Raw genomic sequence first — 26024 nt, 5'->3', positions numbered from 1 at the left:
TGGATCTGTAGGTGCAAAATTGAAAGTGTTTGCTGATTTTTAGAAGGTGAGGCGGAAAAAACGAAAGTGCAAAAATGAAAAAACCTTTGGTCCTTAAAGGGTTGAAGGGGTTCTCAAGTGATTATTTTTTTTTTTAATCAACTGGTGCCGAAAAGTTAATCAGATTTTTAAATAACTTCTTTTTAAAAATTTTAATCCTTCCAGAACTTATCAGCTGCTGTGTACTCTAAAGGAAGTTGTATAGTTCTTTTCTGACTGACCACAGTGCTCTCTGCTGATACCTCTGTCTAGGATTTGCTCCTACTCTGGACAGTTCCTGACACAGACAGAGGTGTCAGCAGAGAGCATTGTGGTCAGACAGAAAATAACTATACAACTTCCTATGGAGCATACAGCAGCTGATAAGTACTGAAAAGATAAATATTTTTAAATTGAAGTAATGTATAAATCTGTTTAACTTTCTGGCACCAGTTGATTTTAAAACTTTAACCTCTTAAGGACCCATGACGTATGCGTACGTCATGAGTCCCGATCCTGCGATATAACGCGGGGTCACACGGTGACCCCGCATCATATCGCGGCAGGCCCGGCGTCATAGTGTAGCCGGGACCCGCCTCTAATAGCACGCGGCACTGATCGCTGTGCCGCGCGCTATTAACCCTTTAGCCGCGCGCTCAAAGCTGAGCCGCGCGGCTAAAAACGAAAGTAAAAGTGCCCGGCTAGCTCAGGGAGCTGTTCGGGATCGCCGCGGTATAATCGCGGCATCCCAAACAGCTGTAACACAGGAGGAGGTCTTCTTACCTTCTCCTGTGCTGTCCGATCGCCGAATGAAAGCTTCAAGCCTGAGATCCAGGCTTGAGCATTCAATCGCCGAATACACTGATTGATCCATTCCTATGGAGATGGATCAATCAGTGTAAAAGATCAGTACATGCAATGTTATAGCCCCCTATAGGAGCTATAATATTGCATAAGAAAAGTGTAAAAAAATCATTAACCCTTTCAATTATCCCTTCCCTAATAAAAGTTTGAATCACCCGGCATTTCCAAAAAAAAAAAAAAAAACATTATGTAAATAATAATAAAAATAAACATATGTGGTATCGCCGCGTGTGGAAATGTCCGAATTATAAAAATATACCACTTTTTAAACCGCTCGTTCAATGGCGTACGCGCAAAAAAATTCCAAAGTCCAAAATAGCGCATTTTTGATCACTTTTTATACCACAAAAAAGTGAATAAAAAGTGATCAAAAAGTCTGATCAGAACAAAAATGGTACCGCTAAAAACTTCAGATGACGGCGCAAAAAATTAGTCCTCAAAGCGCCCTGAAAACAGAAAAATAAAAAAGTTATAGGGGTCAAAATATTACCATTTTAAACGTATACATTTTCCTGCATGTATTCATGATTTTTTTCGGAAGTGATACAAATTCAAACCTATACAAGAAGGGTATAATTTTAACCGTATGGACCTACAGAATAAAGATAAGGTATCATTTTTGACAAAAAATGTACTGCGTAAAAACAGAAGCCCCCAAAACTTACAAAATAGTGTTTTTTCATCAATTTTGTCGTACATTGATTTTTTTTCCCGTTTCACCGTAGATTTTTGGGTAAAATGACTAATGTCATTACAAAGTAGAATTAGTGACGCAAAAATTAAGCCATTATATATAATTTGAGGTGAAAATTTTTAAGAGTTATGATTTTTTTTAGTTAAGGAGAAAAAATTGAAAATGAAAAAACGAAAAAAGCCCGGGTCCTTAAGGGGTTAAAATTTGTTTTCCACTTGAGTACCCATTTAAGTAGGTAGACAGAATTCCCTGAAAAGTACAGCAGCGGATTGAATAGAAGGGAGAAACCGACTGGCCAAGACTTTAGATCTTTTTTTATGGGGTAAGGAGTAATTTTTGGTGAATGGAGTAATTTACGAACATGTTAGGAATGACATACTATTACATAAAGTTGTTAAAAATCAAAATGCCCATTTAAAACAATAATTTAACTAAAATGGTCAGGCATCATGAAATAATTGACAGGTTCCACTTAAAATTTAGCAAATTTCCAGCCATTATTAGGGATGAGCGAATCAAATCTGAAGAATCCGAATTAGTTATGAATTTCAGGAAAATTTTAATTTGCAACGAATGTCACCGCTATTCAATCAGATAAAAATTTGGACTCTCCGGGTGGCGCCTTCCTGAGAGATTAAATTGCCAAGGTATGTTTAAAAAGGCAATTTTATTGAAAAGGTGCACCTAACACTAACCTACCTGTGCCAGATAAGCAAAACCAGGAACCAAATTACAGCAGCATTAGGTCCGACATGTAGACTGCTCCCCGGTTACCTCCAGTGTGACTGAGCACACATACAATGGGAGGGGGGATACAGACTACAAGCCCCACCCTGGCTAATATCTTGCCGGCCTCACAGGTGAAACCTTGATACTACCCGATATGATAAAAGGGTGCATAAGTATAAACTTTAGACATTTAACAGCTTACATTGACGTGGTCTGAAATGGTAGGAGGTGCTCAATCCCAAGTGCAGTTGTGCACCTACGCTGGGGTGGAGGTCCTGCATTTGTGGTCCATTGCTATGGGCAATCCCCAGCATAATGTGCATTTAATGGAGGATGCCTGCAGACGGTCACAAGTACCACAATGACATCCTACACCAGATAAATGTGTGGATGTGTAACACTCATAATTTATAACATTAAACAACTACATTGACGTGGTCTGAAATGGCAGGAGGTGCTCAACCTCACAATATAGGTGCCCTACTGTGGTAGATGTTAACAATGACATTAGCAAACCCTCAAAACTGATGTAAAATTGAGACATTAGCCAGTATATCTTTATATGAAGGACATACCTAAGCCCGCACACCAACCCCTATTTTTCTCAAGTGGTACGGGTTACTTGTGACCGTCTGCAGGCATTCTCCATTGTAAGTTGCTGCTCCCCGGTTACAGATATTCCTCGGCATCAGACCACAAGTAAGTATTGAGGATATGCATTAGCTAAAACTTAACTTTCCTTAGGTTAAAATATATGTACCCCAAATTTTTTTGAAATCAAACAAAAGGAAAGGTGTGCAAAAAACACCATGTTCCACCTACACCACCAAGTATTGATGTAATCCAAAGATCTCTAAAAGGTGGAAGGGAACAATGCATGGTCCATTGTAACTGGTGGGGGTAAAAACTTCCCCTGTAAGGCCCTACTCTCACATTATTAATTCCCTTCTTGGCAAGCGTTACTCGCCCTAAAAAAGGCAGCCCCCCACAGGAACCTCTCCCTATTTCCCCCAACAAAGACTGCCATTTCCCAGGGTATTTAGGTGGAAAAAGAGAGTTTCTTGTGTGGGGCCGCCCTTTTTAGGGTTAGTAACAATTGCCAAGAAGGGAAATAATAGGGTGAAAGTAGGGCCTTACAGGGGAAGTTTTTACCCCACCTGGTACAATGGACAAAATGTTGTTCCCTTCCACCATTTCAAAGAAAGTGTTACTCGTCTTAAAAAGGGCGGCCCCACACAGGAACCAATCCCTATTTTCACCTAAAAACCCTGTGAAATGGCAGTGTTTGTAGGTGGAAATAGGGAGAGGTTCCTGTGTGGGGCCACCCTTTTTAGCGCAAGTAACACTTGCCAAGAAGGGAATTAATAATGTGAGAGTAGTGCCTTACAGGGAAAGTTTTTACCTCCACCGGTTACAATGGACCATATGTTGTTCCCTTCCACCTTTTAGAGGTCTTTGCATCACATGAATACTTGGTGGTGTAGGTGGCACATGGTGTTTTTTGCACACCTTTCATTTTGTTTGATTTAAAAAAAAAAAATTGGCTCCATATATTTTATCCTAAGCATATTATTAAGTTAAGTTTTACGTAATAGATATCCTCAATACATACTTGTGAACGCTAACACTTTTACAAAAGAGACCGTTTTCTTTTGCCTACCTGCCTTAGCTACTATTCTGATCCTGCCACCTGCCTGATGCCACACATCTGATGCCAAGTTCTCCTTTTTTCACCCACCGTCATCACTGGGTACTGGTATTGCCACCCACCACACCACTCTGTCACTTGGTCACTTTCCAAACTCGTGATGCTGCTGCTGCCACCTCCAGGCTGTCTCATTCTGCCACCATATGTTCTCCTCATACTGATGAGAGCTCCAAGCGGTCTCATACTGCCACCATATGTTCTCCTCATGCTGCTGCCACCTACAGGCTGTGTCATTCAGCCACTATATGGTCTCCTCATGCTTCCGCCACCTTCAGGCTGTGTCATTCAGCCACTATATGGTCTCCTCATACTTCTGCCACCTCCAGGCTGTTTCATTCAGCCGCTACATGTTCTCCTCATGCTGCCGCCAACTCCACACTGTGACATTCAGCCACTATATGGTCTCCTCATACTGATACCACCTCCAGGCTCTGACATTGTGCCGCTCTTCGGTAGTGATTCTAAAAGCGATGCCTGTAATCTCCTCCAGGCTGTGTCAATCAGCCACTATATGGTCTCCTCATGCTTCCGCTAACTCCACGCTGTGTCATTCAGCCACAATATGGTCACCTCATGCTTCCGCCACCTTCACGCTGTGTCATTCAGCCACCATATGTTCTCATGCTGCTGCCACCTCCAGGCTGTGTCATTCAACCACTATATGGTCTCCTCATGCTTCCGCAAACTCCAGGCTGTGTCATTCAGCCACTATTGGTCTCACCTTGCTTCCTCCACCTCCAGGCTGTGTCATTCTGCCACTATATGGTATCCTCATGCTGACACCAACTCCAGGCTGTGTCATTAAGCCACTATATGGTATCCTCATGTTGCTGTCAACTCAGGGCTGTGTCATTCAGCCACTATATGGTCTCCTCATGCTGCTGCCACCTCCACACTGTGTCATTCAGCCACTATATGGTCTCCTCATGCTGCCGCCAACTTCAGGCTGTGTCATTCAGCCACTATATGTTCTTCTCATGCTGCCGAAAACTCCAGGCTGTGTCATTCAGCCACTTTATGCTGCCGCCAAATCCAGGCTGTGTCATTCAGCCACTATGTGTTTTCCTCATGCTGCCAGCACCTCCACGCTGTGTCATTCAGCTACTATGTGGTCTCCTCTTGCTGCCAAAACCTCCACGCTATGTCATTCAGTCACTATATGGTCTCCTCATGCTGCCAACACCTCCACGCTGTGTCATTCAGCCACTATATGGTCTCCTCATACTGATGCCACTTCCAGGCTCTGTCATTGTGCCGCTTTGTGATAGTGATTCTAATAACAATGTCTCTGATCTGCATGTCATACTGAATAACAGTATTATTTCACTAACCGAGCACACACCCAATGCATGCTATAGCAAGGCAAAGTGTTCTACACCCCTATTGAGGCTCTCTGTAGGCCAGAAATAGCCTTTTTAATAGTGATTTGCTGCAAATTAATTCGGACCAAAACTCTTTTTTTTTGCAAAATTCGTCGAATTGACCTAATCAAATAGAAAAAAAAAATTTGCTCATCTCTAGCCATAATTTATCAATTGTTCTTCCAACTATACATTTAAAGTTTCATTCGTGTACGGATTGTGTGATGCCAAACCCTGAAGCAGACTTCAAGAACAACTCTTTATAGGAATATCAGCAGTGAGAATACCCAGATTTGTAAAGCCTACCCTCAAGGAACATGATAATTAGGCAAAACTAATTCAATGCATTCTTTGTTAAGTATAGAGCGGAACAATCGCATTACATGTCTTCTGCCTTGTGTGGAAGTGCTGTAAAGTGTAACACTTCATGACCCCTGCAGATGAATTCACAACATGCTCTATATCTCATTAGAAAACCAAGGCAGCCATCTCCTGGCTCATTGTACTTTGTAGAATCTGCAGCCTATGACGCATGAGGATTAGACATACCTGCAAACAGAACAACAGGTGCAGGATATTCTCCCTTGACTGAAGTGTTCTTCTAGATTTTATGGTAATAGTAACTGGAGGCAAAGGCAGATAGGAAAACATGACTATTTAAAAGTTAGTGAGCCATTCATTCAGATTTTGTACAGCTTTCCGATTGGAGATTATTTATACAAAAAAAGGGACACGGGGGATGAAACAGTATTAATAAATCTACTAGAGTGAAAGCAAATTTCCACTGTTCTTTTCTTTTTATCACATAAACCTATAAACAGTGTATAATGCACATACAGAACAAGCTGAATTTTCAACACCTAGCATTATAAGCACAACTTGGTCTCAACCACAGAAAGATAATTTCTATACTTATATACTACTATAAGCACTGACCACCTTCTATATTAGGTATACAGTGTCTCACATAAGTGAGTGCACCCCTCACATGTTTGTAAATATTATCTTTTTATGTGACAAGGGGTAAAGGGGTACTCCACTGATAACGATTTTTTTTTTTTAAATCAGCCGGAAAGTTTGTAAATTACTTCTATTTAAAAAAAAATCTTAATCCTTCCAGTACTTACCAGCTGCTGTTATGATCCACATGAAGTTCTTATCTTTTTGAATTTCCTTACACCTCTGTCCATTTAGGAACTGTCCAGAGTAGGAGCAAATCCCCATAGAAAACCTATCCTGCTCTGGATAATTCCTAAAATGGACAGAGGTGTCAGCAGAGAGCAATGTGGTCAGGCAGAAAGGATATTCAAAAAGAAAAGAACTTCCTGTGGATCATAACAGCAGCTGATAAGTACTGGAAGGATTATGATTTCTTAATAGAAGTAATTTACAAATGTGTTTAAAGAGGTATTCCAGGCAAAACCTTTTTTTTTTTATATATATATATATATCAACTGGCTACGGAAAGTTAAACAGATTTGTAAATTACTTCTATTAAAAAATCTTAATCCTTCATATAGTTATTAGCTTCTGAAGTTTTCTAACTGCTCAATGATGATGTCACGTCCCGGGAGCTGGGCATGATGGGAGAATATCCCCTTAGGAACTGCGCAGCTCCCGGGACGTGAGTCATCAGAGAGCAGTTAGACAGAAAACAGCAACTCAACTTCAGAAGCTAATAACTATTGGAAGGATTAAGATTTTTTTAATAGAAGTAATTTACAAATCTGTTTAACTTTCCGGAGCCAGTTGATATATAAAAAAAAGTTTTGGCCTGGAATACTCCTTTAACTTCCTGGCACCAGTTGATTAAAATGTTTTTTTTTCCAGTGGAGTACTCCTTTAATGTTGTGTCCCTTTAAAATAAATCAACACAGAGACATAAATGTCAAAATTTGGCAACAAAAGTGAGTACACCTCTGAGTGGAAAAGTCCAAATTGGGCCCAAAATGTCCAAGTTTTGTGTGGTCATCATTATTTTCCAGCACTGCCTTAAGCCTCTTAGTCATGGAGTTCACCAGAGCTTCACATGTTGCCACTGGAGCCCTTTTCCACTCTTCTATGACAACATCACAGAGTTGGTGGATGTTAACCCCAAGGATGTACTGGTACGTCCTGAGTCTTTTCCCTTTCTATAACGCGGGGCCACGATGGGTCGGGCCCGGCCTCTAACAACAGCCGGGGCCCGTGGTCAATAGCGTGCGGCAGTGATAGCGGTGCCGCATGCTATTAACCCTTTAGACGCGGCGTTCAAAGTTGAACGCTGCATCTAAAGTGAAAGTGAAACCATGCCGGTTAGCTCAGGGAGCTGTTCGGGTTCGCCGCGGCGAAATCGCAGTGTCCCGAACAGCTGTTAAACACGAGGAGGGTCTCCTACCTTGCCTCTTGGTGTCCGATCGCCGAATGACTGCTCAGTGCCTGAGATCCAGGCATGAGCAGTCAAGCGGCAGAATCATCGATCACTGGTTTCCTATGAGAAACCAGTGATCAATGTAAAAGATCAGTGTGTGCAGTGTTATAGGTCCCTATGGGAGCTATAACACTGCAAAAAAAAGAGGGAAAAAAAGTGAATAAAGATCATTTAACACCGCCACTATTAAAAGTTTGAATCACCCCCCTTTTCCCATTTAAAAAAAAAAACTGTGTTAGTAAAAATAAAAATAAACATATGTGGTATCGCCGCATGTGGAAATGTCCGAATTATAAAAAATATAGCATTTATTAATCCGCACGGTCAATGGTGTATGCGCAAAAAAATTCCAAATTCCAAAATTGTGTTTTTTTGGTCACTTTTTATATCATGAAAAAATGAATACAAAGTGATCAACAAGTCAGATCAATAGAAAAATGGTACCGCTAAAAACTTCAGATGACGGCGCAAAAAATTATCCCTCACACCGACCCATACGTAGTAAAATAAAAAAGTTATAGGGGTCAGAAAATGACAATTTTAAACATATAAATAAGTATGGACCTACAGAATAAAGAGAATGTGTCATTTTTACAGAAAAATTTACTGTGTAGAAAGAGAAGCACCCAAAAGTTACAGAATGGTGTTTTTTTTTTTTTCAATTTTGTCTCACAATGATTTTTTTTTTCGTTTAGCCGTAGATTTTTGGGTAAAATGACTGATGTCATTACAAAGTAGAATTGGTGGCGCAAACAATAAGCAATCATATGGATTTTTAGGTGCAAAATTGAAAGGGTTATGATTTTTTTAAAGGTAAGGAGGAAAAAACGAAAGTGCAAAAAATGGAAAACCCCCTGGTCCTTAAGGGGTTGGAGACCTTATGCTCCCCCACCTTAAGAGGAAGCCCCACAGATGCTCAGTAGTGTTTAGTTCTGGACACATGCTTTGTCAGTCCATCGTCTTTACCGTCAGCTTCTTTAGCAAGACAGTGGTGGTCTTAAAGTTGTATTTGAGGATGTCACATTATTATGTTAGAATACCGTCCTGCGGCCCAGTCTTCGAAGGGAGGGGATCATGATATGCTTCAATATGTCACTTTACATGTTGACACTCATGGTTCCCTAAATGAACTGTAGCTTCCCAGTGCTAGCAGCACTCACCCAGACCATTTACTCTTACCACCATACTTGACTGTAGGCAAGAAACACTTTGTAACATTTTTGTAATCAGCTGGTTACCGCCACACACACTGTCTTCAGCAAACTGTTTGTGGGCTTTCTGGTGTTTCATCTTTAGAAGGGGCTTCCTTCTGGGAGGACAGCCATGCAGAACAATTTGGCTGCAGTGTATGGTCTGAGCACTGACAGGCTGACCCCCCCCCCCCCACTCCTTTCCAGAGACAACCTCTGGATATGAGGCTGAGCATGTGCACTTTACTTCTTTAGTCAACCATGATGTGGCCATGGAGTAGAACCTGTCCTGTGAAACCGCTGTATGGTCTTGCCCACCATGCTGCAGCCAAGTGACATAGTCTTGGCAATCTTCTTATAGCCCAGGTCATCTTAGTGTAGAACAGCAATTCTTGTTTTCATATCCTCAGAGAGTTCTTTGCCATGAGGTGCCATGAGAGTGTGAGAGTGATAACACCAAATTTAATACACCTGTCCTCGGTTCACATCTGAGAACTTGTAACATGAACAAGTCACATAACATCAGAGAGGGAAAATGGCTAACTTGGAACATTTGGACACTTCAAAATAGGTGTGTACTCACTTTTGTTGCTAAGGTATATACATTAGTGGCTGTGTGTTGATTTATTAATTTACATTTATTTGGTTTCTATGAAGTGGAAGACAAGCTGAGTCCACCAGAGAGAAAGCTGCTCTTACAGAATGATTCTCCTCTCTGGCTCACTGAGTGATGTTCCCAAGCCTATTTAGATACTTCCCCAACCCAATCACTATGATTGCTACCAGATAGTTTTGTTTTTTTTAAGCGTACCTGTCAGATCCCACAAGAAGAAAAAATAATTATATGTGACTTAGTACCTAATCCTGACCTTTATCACTTATATTTATTAAAATAATACCTCTTTTCATTTGCACACAGTGTCATGACCGACGGGATGGACAGAGAGAGTGAGCCCTAAGCTATCCCTAGAAACACTCTCCCTGCCTTGTTGCCCATCTGCACTAAATGGAGGATAAACAACCATGGTGCCAGTCTCTACCTGCGCTAAAGTGCATGGGTGTAAAACTACACAAATAATACAGTACATTGATAGAGACAGGCCAGAAATGTAACAGAAAAACATCCAAACAACCAGATAAACCAGACAGGATAGAAATATACAAACAAGGCAGGATATAGCGTACTAACGTACAGTTCAAAAACCGGAATAAACAGAAACGGCAGATGTGAATAAATAAACAAGACTAGATATGGAATAAGTATAGTGGAAACCAGGATTTAAAATTGCAAACTTGCACACCACTGAAGAAGGGGTACTATTTATTTGTTCTTACATACCCCGAAACGCGTTTGTTTTAGAAGCTCTGGACAATTTCCACTAGCAACCCATTCACACTGGAAAAGAACTTTATGACTGCTGACACATTTTTCTCCCAGGATTCTTTATTTGGTTTGAGAGATCTCTCCTGCTCTGCCCACATTTATAGATTGGGACACAACCACGTTCATGAAACTTCACAATATAAAAACCACTACTGGCACCAGCATGCCCAGAGTAAGCTAGAACAGCACTCCAGCCTGCTTAATGAGCTTACCTGCCATCAGCTTGCTGAGAACGGAGCCACTCAGAGAGAATACAAGTCCAGCCCTCCTGATCAGCTGACCTGCGATCAGCTGACCTGCGATCAGCTGACCACCAGATGTCACACGCCACTGAGAATCTGCCAGAGTGAGCGGTCACACTGTGCTCGCATATACAGCCGCCTCCAGCTAGAGGGATGCGGTATTGCCATACCAGCAACCGGATTGTATACAGGCGTGAGTCAGGTTGGGTGAGTGGCACTTTGGTGCCGACATTTCTTTCTATTCTCCAGCCGTTAGATGGGCACTCTCATTAAAACTAATTTTGCTATTGCACTCATTATGGTAAATAAAACTATTTCTAATGTACTTTGTTTAAAAAAAATTATGTTTTCTATGTATTATTTTTGGTTAAAAAATCTCAAGAGCACATTTCCCCCCCATCTCATACACAGACTTTGGACTGAAGCCCAAACACAGGGAGTGCAGCCTGGAGTGCTGAGGGGGGTGTCCAACCAACAGCATATGGCAGTTAAGTGTGGGAGGAGCTATGATTGGATGAGGCTGCATTTTCTATGTTTGGACTTCGGTCCAAAGTCTGTGTATGAGATGGGGGAAAATGTGATCATGAGCTTTTTTAGGCACAAATAAAACATAGAAAACTTAATTTTTTTCAAACAAAGTATATTAGAAATATTTTTTATTTACCATAATGAGTGCAATAGCAAAAATTTGTTTTATTGAGAGTTGCCCTTTAACTACAGTTGGACCCCTCTTATTCTGTCCTGATACATATATGGGGTGTCCCGGTACCGCATCCTATCCGGTACCTGTGTATATAGGTCCCCATAGCCATAGTCCCTAGGATGTCGGGTCCTTATTGCCTAGTCCACACCTCTCATCTAGGTATTAGTTATCTAGTAATTATTTAGGATTTATATGTAAAGGATTGTTAATTACCTGAATAGTTAATTATCTGTCCGAAGCATAGCAGGACCTGCAGGTCACGTGATCAGGTGCATGGTTTTTGGTTAAGGACCTTTGGAGGTCCCTGTGACGTCTTGCGCCCACCATGCTTTGTGACGGGAGTGACAGATATTCGGACCAATCAAAACAACTCCGCCTCTGCCCATATAAGGGAGTGGTGGCCATTGTTAGCTCTCTTTCCTCGTGGGCTGTTGACAGGGAAGGATCTGCGCTGCTGTCATCAGTGAATTTAGGCCCTAGCCTTGCGGTGACGGCTGATCTCTTCTTAACCGTGAGTGTATCAATCCCTAAGCACTCTGCAAGATCACCGGACCTTATCTATCCCCTAAATCCGGATGGATCTTCAAAATTAACCCTAAATTCAGAGACTTATAATACTATTCAAGGTCCGCAACAACTGTCAGTCACTGAACTATATAGAGACTGTTTGCATGAGACTGTTACTGTTCATTGGATGTACCGCAAGCATTTACATAAAGTTATCCAAGTTCAAGTTCAACTACCTTGTGGACCTTCAGTCATTTTATGCATGCACCTATCGTTACTGGGAAGAGCGTCGATAGGCCGGAGAATTACCTCAGCAGACTAGCCCTCAGCCTGGCGTCACGAACTATAGGGTTAACCTTAACCCCTCATCTACCGAAACAACACCTCCACTACCATACACCCCCCAAGGGCTACCACATATAATACAAAGACAATCAATTGTCAAACCACCTGTTGCTCACAGAGCACTACATTAAAGGAACATTGCATATAATTTTGTACAGGACTGCGGATATATCTTCTTTCCCAGGATATATGGACATTTGGATTTTTTGTTTGCAGGGTTTGCATCAGCAAACAGTGAGCACTGTGCACATTTCTTCTTTACAGGCTTTGTGGACATTTGACATCAGATTTGAAACAGGAATTATTGTATGCCCTTTTTTACAGGAATTACAAACATTTTTTTTTACATCTATTAAGTTTACATAAGCATATTTATCCGGGGATATTATTGTGTCCTGAAATACACAGTATCACAATATATTAAAATAGTTTTCCATGAAAAAAACTTTTTTATATATATCAACTGGCTCCAGAAAGTTAAACAGATTTGTAAATTACTTCTATTAAAAAAATCTTAATCCCTTCAGTACTTATGAGCTTCTGAAGTTAAGGTTGTTCTTTTCTGTCTAAGTGCTCTCTGGTGACACCTGTCTCGGGAAACGCACAGTTTAGAAGAGGTTTGCTTTGGGGATTTCCTTCAAAACATTTCCCGAGACAGGTGTCATCAGAGAGGACTTAGACAGAAAAGAACAACCTTAATTCAGAAGCTCATAAGTACTGAAATGATTAAGATTTTTTTAATAGAAGTCATTTACAAATCTGTTTAACTTTCTGGAGCCAGTTGAAATATTTAAGAAAAAAGTTTTTTCCTGGATAACCCCTTTAATAACAGGATAGAATACTAATATACTTGTGTGTGGAATAGGGTGCTAATATTTAAAATGTTATTTTATTGCACAGCTGTAGGGCCCTGTGGTTTGTAAAACTATTTCACAATATCTTTTTACTATGATTATCTATTTTTAATAAACCCATTATTTACTCACATTTTGTCATACTGTGATTATCCAAACATCCACTATGCATCAGTACTTGTGACAGATTGTGCACTGAGGACTAGTGTTGCTCGCGAATATTCGCAATTCGAATTTTATTCGCGAATATCGCATATTCGCGAATTCGCGAATATTCGCGAATATAGCGCTATATATTCGTAATTACGAATATTCGTTTTTTATTTTTTTATATATATTTTTTTTTCACAGTAGACATCACAGTGATCATCCCTCTCTGCTTCCAGCTTATGTGGTGTAAAAAGGCTCTAATACTACTGTGTGAGACTGGTGCGCGAATTTTCGCATATGCGAAAATGTGCATATGCTAATTTTCGCATATGCGAATTTTCGCATATGTTAATTTTTGTATATACAAATATTTGTATATGTTAATTTTCGCATGCGCAAATATTCGCATATGCGAAAATAAAACGACTATTACGAATATGCGAATATGACGAATATTCGTCCATATATTCGCGAATATTCGCGAATTCGAATATGGCCTATGCCGCTCAACACTACTGAGGACTGAGAAATCTTGATTTTATTTTATTTTTCACTCTTTGGGTGTAAGAGTATTTAAGTTAACCTTGTTCATTTTTTGTTGTGAGCTGCACATATACTTTTAGTGATAGAAACCAGGATATGCAGGGGATGAACAGATGAACTAAATGTAAAACACTAAACAGGACAGGAAACATAGAACACTGTACACATTGGACACTGAACAAAGAACAAACTAGACTCTCCACTCCAAACATGGAGGGACTTCTATACTAACTTCAAATAGACTTCTAGCCAGTGGGCACACTCAACCATGTGACCAGGATACTGGCCTAGAAGGAAACAGAAATATAATACACGGAACACTAGGCTGAGAATGGATGGACTCCACAAAACCAAACTCCAAAACACGGAGGAATACAGGTCCGGATACCAAATAGGAATACTACATACAGAGCACGGTACAAGCAAGACTCACCGTGTCAACACAGACTAAGATAACAAGGTTCAAACAGAACAGATATACATAATCCTAAAAACCAACAGAAGTTCTAAAAACCAAGCAGACTAAAATCTATCATAAACAGGCATAACCATGGTTAAAACTCAGAAATTATCACATAGAAAAGGTAAAACTAATAACATAGTCAGAGTAGATCTTATAACCAGCACAGAGTGTAGCAGAGCTTGGTTTTTAAATAGCCCCATCCGAGTTCCCATTGGCTAATGCCATTAACTATATAGGAGAATAGAACAGAAAACAGATAATACATAAAAAACAAAGTCTGAACAGGGCCTAAAACGGAAAATGCAAAAACACAAAAATGGACATTACACACAGTGTTAGAAATCCTCTCAGGTTTAAGGGGGAATGTCCCTCCCTTGTGGTGGTGGGAGCTGATTAGTTTGTCTGCTCATGCAGCCTTTTCCATGAGTCATCTCTTGTCTATGACTCATGGACAAGCCTGATGCTGCTACAGGACTAATTTGTGTTGCATTAGGTATGGAGACCCCTAGTCATGGGATTTTCAGGGGAAGTTTTCTTTATTAAATATATAAAAAAAAGAAAAACATTCATATTACAAAACGTTTTTCATTTCGCTAATAATAATGAATAAAAAATGTTTGGATCTGACAGTGCCCATTTAAATGATATTCAGAGAAAAATCTCTATTTTTAGAATTAGTATATCTTTGTATTGGATAATGTATGACTAATTTCTTCTAATAACATCCCACCTGTCCTTGATTAATGGAGATGAAATCATATTGTTATGGATGGTAGGAATTATTTTGCTATTTTTGACTTCTATGTGTTTGGGGCAGTTGCTATGCATATGTCTCACAGCTGTTTGAGTAGTGCTGTAAGCTGATCTTGCTATTAAGGTCATGGTGGGTTTGGTGTAGGAGATTCTGATTGGTTAGCCTCTCTTTAAACATCCTTGAATTTTGCAGTGTGCTGCACATTCTAGTGTATGCTCTCTGCATTTTTATCCAGTATTCCCTGTTTATCTTGTACCTTATTTTAGCCTAGTTTTGTACCTAGTCCATCCAGTTTGTTCTTAATTCATTCTTGTATATATCTTGATTTATATCTTTAAGCTGCCGTGGTTATCCTCGGTTTATCTTGTTTATTATCTCTTCTGTTTAGAATCTGTTCGGATTTGTTTCTGTCACTGAGGTCTATTGTCTGTCTTTAGTTTGTTGTGTTAGGGTGAATTTTGCAGATTAGAGTTTTATTAGGGATATTTGCAGGGACACTAAGGGCCAGTTGTAAGTAGTTAAAGTTAGTTTTTCTGTTTTGTTCCTGTTCATCATCCATCTTCTCCATTTCATGACTGCCATGAACAGTTCCTTCATCTTTTGGATTCTGTCATCTAATAGTTGTATTGATGCATGCTTTCATGTATTTGTACTTGCAACTGTTTGGTTGTTATAGAATTCACTCTGCTGTTAGTCTTTTGGGTATATGAGTACTGGATGGAACTGTTAGTCAAGTGTCCCAGTCTACTGTTTTCCAGGACTTCAGTAAAGCCCCACCCTGTTTTTCCGTTACATTGGTGTCTGGAGTTTTTCTGCTGCACACACCATCATGGATATACTTCCCAGACAGATAAGTGTACCCATTTGTCAAAGGACTTCCTAAATTTTGCTAGACCCCCTGCACAGGCTCCAAGGGTACCCACTAGGTATAGACTTTCCCAGAGGGGCAATTGCCTCAGCTGGCCTGAACTTCTCCACTGGTCCTCCTTGTGGGCACCACATTAGAACACAACAAAGGTGACTGCAATAGCTGAACTCCATTTCTGCTGGTTTGTGACCAGCCGGTGATGTTATACATATAATTTAAACAAAGTTCCATCACTCACAGGTTTTACTTGAAACAGGACTAGAGCTGAGAGAACTTATGAAATGTTTGGTTCTCCGGACACTCCGGACTTTTAGAAAATTGTGAGAAAATTGTGAGTTTGGCTTGGTTTGAAAATGTTTGAAACACTACCTAACAGCTTTAAACCTCATCTAACACTGTTAGGAGTGTATTCAAGTAGTTTTAAAGTGTTTTTAAGTCTCAGTTATGGTGAAATGCGGTAAATCATAGTAACTATTCCAGCTTGCTAAATTTTTAGGCTTATTCGCACCAAAATAAAGCTGCATAAAGTATCCCTGGTTGTTGGTAGAAGTCTGCCAATGTGCACAAGGAGGCATGAGAAGAAACCGGTTTTATCACAGCGTGCCACAAATTATCCCTTTTTGGGAGTAGCAACAGGTTTTTAGTTTAGCAAGTGAAGAAGACGGCATGGATTTTTCCAAGCGTTCCAAAAATTATCCCTTTTTTGAGTGTTAACAGAATTAGCATTCTAAAATAGTGAAGACTGAAGAAGAAATAACTCTTGTATGAAAAGCCAAAAAAAAATATCCCTTTTCTGGGAATGATGGGTTGTTTATGTGTAGGCCTGGCTGGAAGTAGGGTGATGGTGGAATGGTGTTTCTATCAGTATCCTACATACAGCAGGTGGTGGCTGACTGATGTTAATAGTGTACAGCATGAGATGGAAGACAGATGTTTATAGCATACAGCACGAGAGAGAAAACTGATGTCACTAGTGTACAGCATTAGATGGTGGACCGATGTGACTGGCATCCAATAGGAGTGGTGGTAGTACTGCCTACTCAGTGGCATCTAGTTCTAAAGGAAGAAAATGGAGAAGACACATGCGCTCTCGTGAAGTACGTTAGGATTGTGGAAATAAGTGCCAGGTCCTTATCGAATTGCGTTGCCTTAAGGGTACTACACCTTAATGAGCATGTAGTATAATTAACACCGATCAGCCAACAGCAGGTCTCACATAGATCTACCTTGGAATCCCATCCAGAACAGTGTAGAGGAGCACAGGATAGTGCTAAAAATAGACCAATGTCGGGCACTTAGTAGGATAGCAAAAAGTATGCCAAGTAGCTATTACATCCTGTTTATTATTTATCATTATTAGCAAAGTGTTACAAATTAGTATATCATTTCTTGTCAGGCACAGCAGGCTTCAATATGTCTCAGTGGCATCAGGCACAGGAGGTTTAAATTCCTCACTGATCCATGCCTGATTCATTTTAGTAAAAGTCAGTTTTTCCACATTGCTGGCTGACAATCTTGTTCACTTCGGGGTGACCATGCCACCTGCTGCGCTGAACACTCTCCAAATCTACACAAGAGGGTAGACAAGAAAGAACACTCATGGCAAACTGGGCAAGTTTTGGCCAGTGGTCTAATCTGGTCCCTATGGTCTGGCTGGAAGTAGCATGTTTGCCAAAAAGTCAATTTAATTTCGGAGAGCCGCCCAGGCTGGGCACAGGGTGGTTGCAAAAGCAAACACATCAAATTTGATTTTGGCCAGCAGCCTTGGCTGGCCATAGGGTGCTTACAAAAGCAAATGCAACAAAATAGAATTTGACCAGCAGCCCTGGCTGGCCGCAGGGTGTTTGCAAGAGCAAACACAATAAATGTTATTTTAACCCAGCCAGGCGGCCCAGGCCTGGCTGGTAAGTCATATTGAGACAACAGAAATGGAGTGAAGCTATTTTTCGGAAAAGTATTGTCCCTGGGTTTTGTTATAAGTACTACTCAAGGTACCAACTGTGGCATGCAGTGTACAGCTGTCTCAGCAAAATAATGGCAACTAGGTACATGCCACCTTGGCTGGGCACACCCCATTAGTTGCCTGAAGGCCATGGAGTTTACAAGATGGTATGGGAGGGATTGTGCCGCCAACAACTTGGCCAGGTAGGAATTGAGCCGCACTACAACAGGGTGACTGAGGGAATAATATTGTCTGGAGGAAATGGATTCCCCAATGGATAACTGACAAGATTTGGTGGAGGAGAGCAAGACACAAATGAGGGAAATCACAAAATGTACTGCCTATGGAAGAGGCCTGGCTGTTAGACAATTGGGAGAAGACGGCCTCCCAAAAATGATCCCTTTTATTGTGGATGATGGGTTGTGTACATGTAGACCGCGATGGAAGTAGGGCGATGGTGGATTAGTGTTCCTAGTAGTAGCCCGCGTACAGCAGATGGTGGTGAGGTAGAGATATCTGCAGCCAGCAGAGAGAAAGCATTGTTGGACTAGGTATATTTCTACCCAGGCTTTGTGCTAATTGAGGTGCTGACATAGAGGCCTGATTCCTAAATTTGGACCCTGCCTGATTTTCTGCATCACGTAACATAGTTAAGAATTTCCACATGCAAGGATACCATAAATAGCTAGGTGCATCAACACTCAACTGTGCCCCTGTTATATAATTTTTTTTCTCAAGCCTTTAGATCCAGCATTATAAACACAATGGAGAGGCTCCTGTCTGTCTGACCGTCACTGAGGACCCGAGCAACCCAACAAACACCTATACCCACGGTGTATAAAAATAGGAACAATATGGAAAAAATAAATGGGGCTCGAGGGTCAAAGATATCTGGTTTAAATGAATTAGTATTTATTAATATAAAATGCAAAATAGACTAAATAGGGATGTACAGGGCCCTTGTACCTCCCTAATTAATTAAATACACAATAAAATATATGATAATCCCAATATAAAAAAAAATAATAATAACAACTATAAAATTAATATGCAATTTGAGCCTGTGATATCAATATAGCGATCTACTGATCCTGAGGAACAGCACAGTATAAATGTTCATTCAAATGCTCTTGTTTCCAGAGATCTTCAATATAGAAAAGATAAAATGTAGCCGCTACAGATACCAGTTAATCAATTGATGCGGTGGTACTGTATCTGTCCAAACATTGGCAACTAGATTTCACCGACACAGTGATACAATGTGGCACTTTGTGAACAGTGAACAGTCACTTGAAATCAATCTTTAAGCATTTCTGCGTATGCCATACATCAAAATAGCCAGTTTGCAATACATTCCATATAATGCTCACCACTCCGGAGTGTCACGGATCTCCCGGAGTGTCACTTTAGATCCAGCACCAGTGTTCCTGAGCTGCTCGGACCAGAAGGCCCACTGACATCCTCCTCTTCAACTCCACTTCATCATGCCCACCACTCCTCTCAGTTAGCACTTCTGATGTGTCAATGTGGCCTCCTCATTTCCCCGCACCACATCCACCATGATGCCTTCCATAAACCTCAACACAACTACCACCAGTCCCACTAGTGCTATGCTCGGCCATTGCAGCCCCTTCCCCCACCTCAGCAGCAACACACTCCACAGGCTGACTCAACTTCTCCTCATGGCTAGTGCTATCCTTCTGCGTAGCAGTAGGGGGGAGGGAAAGACAGATATGAGGAAACAGACCCTCTAGGATGAACAATTCCTTTACAAGGCAACATTTTTTAAGGATAGTTTATCTTTTATGGGTGATTTTTCACCAACCTACTTGTCAATTTTAAGTTTCAATGCTTTGAACTGTGTTTAGTACATAGTAGGCAAGTTTAATAAAAGCTTTAAAATCCTAAAGTGTTTGGAATTCACAGGCTTTTTACGTGTTTACGTGTACACAACTAGAAAAATGTAGGTATGTTTGCAGAAATATAGAAATATATAAAACTCATACAAAACTGTGTTATCAGGCCAGATAAATGTTTGTGTGCTTGAGATTACTGCACAATGAATACTGAAGGTGTCTGCGGAACAATATGAAGTCCAACATACCTCTATTAACATTACAGGTATGAAATGCAAAAGACCTTTATTAAAACTACAGGCTAGATAGCAGATATGTTTTATTTGTCAAAATGCTTTTTGACTGGCTGAGATTGCTGAACAATGGGTAACGGTGTTTGCGTAACTATATGAAATGCAACAGGCCATTATTAACACTACAGACTAGATATGTATTACCTATCAACACGTTTTTTTGACTGGCTGAGATTACTGCACATTGCATACTAAGGGTGTTTGTGGCACTGTATGAAATGCAATAGACCTCTATTAAAACTACAGGCTAGATACGAATAACTTCAACACACTTTTTGACCGGGAGAGATAACTGCACAATGAGTACTGACGGTGTTTGCAGAACTATATAAAATGCTACAGAACTACAGGCTAGATACAGATCATGGCACTGGCCATTGTAGCTGGTTCAGGAACACTATTCAATTCAGGTTTTTTTAGGTATGAACCTTTAAAAAAGGCTTTGGATTTGTGGTAGCAAAAGAAGATGAGTCCTTCAGAGGCTGTGAGAAGGATGTACCCTTATCTGCTGTATATGAGCCCCTATAGGATTTAGTCCTGTTCACACGCACACAAGGTCTCTCTTTCTAATATCTATATATCTATCTATCTTTCTCTTTCTAATATGAATCTATCTATCTTTCTCTTTCTTTCTAATCTCATCTCACCGCCACCTGCCCGCCCTGCTTGTTCTGCCTGCAAAAAAAAAATGCTTTCTGTTTTTTTTTTTTCTCACACTATTTTCTGGCTAGCGCGAGCCAAATCAGAAAAATCCAAAAGTTTGCGTGGAATCCGGATCACTCATCTCTAAACAGGATATAAGGATCTGTTGAAGACCTTGCCTAGAAGACCTGCACAATTTGACAATACACAGGAAAAAACATACATATACATGAACAACATCATGTAGACGTAGACATTCACATTTTCTTATGAAGTATATTAGAAAGGTTGTTTTGCCAAGATGTACAACATATAAAAAGTTTTGGAATCTGCAGAAGGCCATTTAAGCTAACAGAGGCATAAAGTCATGGATAGAGAAATAGTTAATAGTAAGTGCCATCAGGACAGGCACTTGTGAATGGTGTCAGTTTCTGTTCTGCACCTTGCAATATGTTATCGCTATATAATGCAATGAGAACAAAGTAATAAATATGGGGTAATTTAGTATAATTGCCATTTATTGGCTTCAACACATGCCAGAACAAGTTACCCTTTCTCCACCTCCATCTTTTTATACAATTTTGCTTGTGCTTACAAAGGCGCTAGATTTGGGTATTTAACTGAAAGCAATCATTCTGTAAACACACATTTATGTCTTTTGTGCTTCTCTGTAGCTACAGAATGGGCCTTCATTAAGACATGTTATTTTGATATTTTGGAGCATTAAGCTTGCAGAGCAGAATTATATGTAATGTGCGATGATGAATACATCCCATGCTGTGACAATAAGCAGGTACATTGCTTCTCACCATATAAAGCTTTATGTCATTCTTACAAAGTTCAGAGTGAAACCATTTAACTCCATGGAGCGAAAGCAAAATCAAAATGTGTTACATTGATATAGAAAACAATGCCTTCCAACTACCTGGTATGGGAAATAGTTCCCTATACAATGCTCTTTATTGCTGTTTGCTCATTGCAACATTTATTAAATTTCAGAGACGTATAGCCTATTTCCCTGGATCACTTACAAAATAAAATTTACTTCTTAAATGAAAATGGTAAGGTTAACAATTCTTTTACTCCAGGAGCTGAAAACAAAATTGTTTCTTAAAGGTGCGGACAGATTTATGTTCATTATCAGACGGGTGAAGACCTGGATATGTCTGAATTGCAGCTGATGGTTCAAAGAATGAATACTGTTCCTTCTGCTATATGACTGGATGGGGATACATGGTGGAGCAGGACCAGACAGCAGGACCCGCTCGGAAATGCAACGTCTCATTTACATGTCTATTCTGTCTGCAGACACCAGAACATGAATCTTCATGCCAAATTCTGCCATGTGAACAGTACAGAAGAATCCCATTGTGTGGAATCTCTATGTGGAAATCTAATGCGGAATTCTGCACGGAAATTCTGTATGAATATACCCTTAGGAAGCTCGAGAATGAAAAAATCCATCCAGAGCTTCTGATTGGGGCCAACGCCGACTGAATCCGTCGCCACTAGGACCGCATGGACATTGCCATCCTCATAAACGGCAATGTCTATGGAGCAAATTCGGCCTAAAGAATAAGCAAGAGATGCTGAAATTTTGTAGTGTGCATTGTGCAGCTAAATCCCATTGTTGGTTGCTCCAGAAATTCTGAAATGCGAACCTAGCCTTAGAAGCCTCTACACCACTTGCTGCACTGAATACTTTCCCTGGCAGTACACTGCAGTGTGGACAAGACAAAACACCCATAGCAATATGGGCAAGTTCTGACCAATAGTCTAATCTGGGGATCAAATGTCCATGGAGTTTGGGCTGATGGTGTCTGCCAGAGAAGAGGCAAAGCTCAGGTATGAATCAACCTGGCTGTTCAGGTGGGGGTAAGCATTTGGTGATGACATATGCCATTTGGACATACTGGATGTATAAAACGTGGTCATCATGTACTCCACTGTGAACATGCTGTTGTTGCCTTTTGAAGGGGTAGAGCTTGGGGGCGGGGGGTTCCATTCGGTAGGTGTTTGTCATTGAAAGCCATTGTCTGTGTAGCTTTTCTCTACAAAATTTCAATGGTATTCTCCTTGGCAATTTTTTACATAAGTCCCAGAATCACTTGCCTAGGATCATATCATTTTCTGCAATCCAATCTCCTCTTGTCCTCTTTTTCTATCTACTTCCATAATTTCGAAATTAAATTGGGTTAAAGGTGCCGCTTAAACATAACTTTTAATTAGTTACTGGATAAAATTCACCAAAAATCAATATGTGGATAATTTCAAAAAAACAATATGGTTTAAGGATGGAAAGTCAGGAACCGAATACAAAATTACTAAGTTCATCAACTGTACCTCTAAGAACATCATTTATGTAGCGACTTGTAGCTGCAACTTATCCTATGTGGGTAAGACGCTGCGTGAGTTCAGGCGTAGGATATTGGAGCATTTGGGAGATGTGCGCCACAAAAGGGATACACCGATTGCACAGCATATTCATTTAATACATCAAGGAGCCATCAAGGCATTAACATTTGTAGGCGTGGAGCAAATAACACCCTTCCTAAGAGGAGGGGATGTGGACAGACTGCTTTTACAACATGAAAGCCATTGGATTTTTCGTCTGGGCACACTATCCCCAGGTGGGCTAAACGAACAGCTATCTTATGCTCCCTTCCTATAAGTCCTTGTGACCTCAGTGGTGACCTGATGATAGTTATCCCATAGGGGTGTCATAGGTAGTTAGGGATGGCCCTAGTGGACCGATTGTCTAGTCACACCCCTGGATTAGGGGAATAAAAGGGCACTATAGAAGGTTCCTGTGTACGGTACCGCCCTTATTAGGGCGTCCATGCTGTCTAGGCTTAGGGCCCGATTTAGGGAATTCTAGGGATAATATAGGTGCCCCTAGGCCTAATATATACCCCAGTCCCACATTACTATGATAGGAACTTAGTCAATTTTGGTCACCACTTTATAGATTCTGTATAGTTGTTGTACACTCCTTGCATATCTCCCAGCCTGTGCCCTGCTACTGACCTGGCGCAGTGCCCCCACCAACCAATTTAGCTAAAATATCCGGACTAAACTGTCAGGATATATATTACTAAAAATACAGGGAAATCTAATAACAATATATTAGCAATATTAGCTGGTACGACTAAGGGTGCTAACGCACCTGAAACGCGTTACCTTTACTCCTGTCATGGCTTTTTATCAATAAAGAACTTAATTTTTGCACAATTACCTGCGCTGGACACTTTATCCTTTGTTCCTGCATTCAGTGGTGCTGCCTTGCACAGTCCGTGCACTCTGGGGCCATTGAGGGTGAGCTGAAAACTTCATTCATTGTTTGGAATTCTGTAAGATAGGCACTATTTCATAATGGTGTTAGCGGAATACTAACCTTTAGTGATAAAAGCACTTAAAATTTTCTCCATGCTTTATCTGATCATGTACAAATGTGCCATTTTCATGTGCCTTCACTGAAAAGAGACCTCTTTCAAATGATTCCACAATATTCAGTGAATTTATAGCAAGTCACCTATTCAAACTTTTATTTATATATGCACCTCTTGTGCCGAAAATAAACCAGCTTTGAGTTGCAAGATAGTAGTCTCAAAAATGGGGTACCGAAAGTCCCCCCCCCCCCCCCCCCCCCATGTCTTTAGGCATACATAGGAACACTAATTTCTGGTCTGGTCTTAAAGATTGATTATTGTCTGGTGTTCCTTCAGGTACCTCAAGACCAGGGCTGTCTTTAATGAAGGAAAAAGAGGTGGCTGCCCAGAACTCATTCCTGGGGAGCCAAGCAGCATTGCCCAGTCGGAACTTCAGCTTTTAATTATGTATGTGTGTCTTTAAAGAGTACCTGTCACCAAATAAACTTTTCTAAACTAACTCAGGCTATGCTCCCTAACTACTCCTAACACTCCTCCCATCCTTAAAAAAATATTTAGAGCTTTACTGTTCTTACTGTTCTTACTGTTCTTCTTGCTCACATAGTGAAATCTTCCAGCAGGAAAAAGTGGGTGTTCCCCAGCAGGCATGACATCACTGAAGCCTGCTGAGGAAACACTTCTGCCCTCACATTGTTGCAGTGCTGGGATGAATAGAAGACCTCAGGCTCTATGCAGCTTTCAGGCTCTATGCAGCTTTCAGTCTGTGTATCTTTCATTGATACTCTGTGCTGCTTTCCTTCCCCCTCCAGAGACTCGTGGAGGACACTATTGATAAGCAGCTGCTTCTTCTGTGAACTCTGCAGCGCAATATATGATATGACTTCCCTCATTCAGCAGCTCTGTCTCCACTGCCTATGTCAGTGTTTCCCAACCAGGGTGCTTCCAGCTGTTGCAAAACTATAACTCCCAGCATGCCCGGATAGCCTTTGGCTGTCTGGGCATGCTGGGAGTTGTAGTTTTGCAACAGATGGAAGCCCCCTGGTTGGGAAACACTGGCCTGTGTAAATCAAAAGCCAGGAAAAGCTGGGTGATCTCTACAGTTTGCTCTGGTCTTGGTTCCTTATATGCATACACAGTATGTCCCAGGAATTAGAGTATATAGGGAAGTGATGGAGCGTTCATTTAAATGTCCAAATGATTTGTAACATGTTGCTTTGTCTACAATTATAAATATAATATGGGCATTATAATAGCACTCCATAATTTCTCTATATTCTGTTATCCCTGGGGACATATATTTATATAATAAATAAAGACCAGCACCAGCTATAGTGCCCACTTATTAAGAGAGACCATCCAGCTTTCCCAAGCTGCTGATATATGTGAATACTGGTAAAATATAATCTTCTAATGTTTAGCAAGCCCTACTGGAGCCATCCTTACATCTGCAAGTGTATTATAAATACACACCCTCTAAGGTATAATAATTGCCGTGGCACGGAAAGTGGGCAGTGTGAGGGTCCTAACTACTATATGGGGCAGTGTTAGGGTCCTAACTACTTATACTACTGGGTGGGGGACCTAACTATAATATGGGAAGTGTGAGGGACCTAACAACTTTACAGTATGGGGGCCTAATTACTATGTAGGGCAACATTATACAGATTAGGAGTCTGTATAGAGGTAAGAATTGGTTTCCTCAAGTCAGAAGGCAGCACACTTATATCCCACCCAAAAAATACTTGGATTATTTATTCTGTGGAGCTAGTTGTTCTACTTGTTGTTCTATGTTAGCAGTCCTATGAAAAAGAACTACCCGATCTGTACTGCCTTCAGACTCCAGGAAAGCAAAATTCCGGTATGTACATTTCCTTACTACTACAAAGGCCTAAAAGTCACATGTTGCTGCAGCCACTTGTGGACAAAATTATGTCCCCATATGGTGGTCTATGGTCACAATATTTGAACAGGAAATAATGTGATCATTGGCCACCACATGCTAGGAAGGTTTTATTTTGTCTCCCACAACATTGGCTTCTACCCTAAAACACATGGCAGTGCTGTGTAAATGAAGCCTGTTTAGCAACACATGGCAACAAGTGCTATGATATGTGA

At 40.6% G+C, this 26024-nt stretch overlaps 1 long non-coding RNA gene across 1 annotated transcript in view; it reads right to left on the bottom strand.

The window, feature by feature from the left end:
• The window catches only part of LOC130276797 (uncharacterized), a 129245-nt gene that overhangs the window by 83375 nt on the left and 19846 nt on the right, over positions 1 to 26024 (bottom strand). Inside the window, exons 2-3 of the long non-coding RNA XR_008845248.1 lie at positions 23756 to 23868; positions 5924 to 5997 (exon numbers count right to left, since the gene is read on the bottom strand). This is a non-coding gene — a long non-coding RNA (uncharacterized LOC130276797). The remainder of the gene's footprint in view (positions 1 to 5923; positions 5998 to 23755; positions 23869 to 26024) is intronic.

Source organism: Hyla sarda, chromosome 6, assembly GCF_029499605.1.
Source record: "Hyla sarda isolate aHylSar1 chromosome 6, aHylSar1.hap1, whole genome shotgun sequence".
In the NCBI taxonomy this organism is placed as follows: Eukaryota; Metazoa; Chordata; class Amphibia; order Anura; family Hylidae; genus Hyla; species Hyla sarda.
The sequence above is the reverse complement of the archived record's forward strand: the minus strand, read 5'-3'. Positions and strand labels throughout refer to the sequence as shown.